Source organism: Propithecus coquereli, unplaced genomic scaffold (assembly GCF_000956105.1).
Source record: "Propithecus coquereli isolate 6110/MARCELLA unplaced genomic scaffold, Pcoq_1.0 Scaffold8, whole genome shotgun sequence".
Classification (NCBI taxonomy): domain Eukaryota; kingdom Metazoa; phylum Chordata; class Mammalia; order Primates; family Indriidae; genus Propithecus; species Propithecus coquereli.
This window is the reverse complement of record NW_012154173.1, coordinates 814,703-816,293: the sequence shown is the minus strand read 5'-3', so window position 1 is coordinate 816,293 and position 1,591 is coordinate 814,703.

Sequence of the window (1,591 nt, the reverse complement as noted above, 5' to 3'; positions counted from 1 at the left end):
AAATTTTGGAGGGGATCGGAATCACCTAGAGAGTTAATAAAGAGAATGCAGATGCCCAAGCTCCTTGAACTAGGATAGGGTTTGGGCCTTTTTTTTTTTTTTGTAACTGAGTTCTCCATGATTCTGATACTACCCAATGTTTAAGAACCCCTGACATAGAATAATAGTTATGAGCATAGGTTTGGGGAGTCAAATTTTCTGGGTTCTAATCCCAGTGCTACTGCTGACTATTCCTTGGACAAATTACTTTGCCTCTCCCTGATTCAGTTTCTTTATATGTAAATAAAGAAGTAACTAAAGAATGTAAATATTTACACCAAATATGTAAATAAAGAAGATAACCTCATGTAGTTATTGTGAGATTCAATGAGCTACTAGATACAAGGCACTTGGTATAGTTCCTGGCACACGGTAAACACCTGATAATTAATATTTGTAGTGGTAGCAGGGCTGGTGGCGAATTTGCTTTACATTCACCCCAGGAAATAAATGCCTGGGACCTGATCCTTTCCTGCTACTGGACATAATAGTGGAACCTGGGCCAAGGATGCGCAAGAGCAATGAGTGCCTGAGGGGTGTAGACACATTTCCATAGGAAAGTGTGGGGAAATAGGGAAAAGGTGGAGGCTGGGGGCAGTGAAGACAACCTTGGTAACATCTTGTCTTGATAAATCATTAACAATCAGCCACCATTTTGACAGCTTCAGAGAGATCATTGGATTCATTATCAGAATCAAAATCCTCTATTGTTGCTGTAAACTGGGTTCCAAATGTGTTACAAAATCAGCCTTTCTTTCCAGGTGGCTTAGCAGCATCATACCATTGTGTTCCTTTTGAGAAAAATTCACTCCCAGGCCCAAACTTTAGCCATGCATTTCTCATATTCCTTTTTATAAATGTATTCATTGTATACTTGTTATAAATAGAATAATAAAGATTGGAGAGAAAGGTTGATAGGAGGGTGGTAAAAGTATTCTTCTTGATTACTACATGAAACTATTAATATACCAAAATACTCAACGTTTACGGTATATAGAGTCAGAGAAATTCAGAAAAGATAATTCCACTGGGAATCAAACTTTTGACATATGGGTTACGTAATAATGAGGGACATTGTCGCTTCTCTTGTATCCAATCAGTTTGGCCTAGTTTCAGAGTTGGAGGAATGATTCAGAGACAGGGTACTATAGAGAGAGTTCAGAATCTGGCATCTAGACACTGACAGCTTAGGCAGGTGGTTAGGGGCCAGTGGAGCTCAGGGGCTACAAACTGTCTCTGAAACAGCTGTCCATCCTGAGCCTGTGGCTGCCTAGACTCCTTTGCTGCAGTTGCTGATTCTTCGTAGGGTTTCATAGACTTAATCCTGCTCTCTTTAGTAACCTCCTGGGGCATCACCACTATGTGAAAGCCTTTAGGGAGTCAGGATCTCCGAGCTACTAGGCATTATGGAAAATAGATCTCTAGTCCCAGAGTTTAGCTTTTTCAAAGGGATGCTGCCAAATAGTGGCTACTGAGAGCTGCCATAGCTCATCTAGTCATGGTGGTCCTTGGTGGTCCATGGCACCCTTTCCTGCAGAGCTGATGCACAACA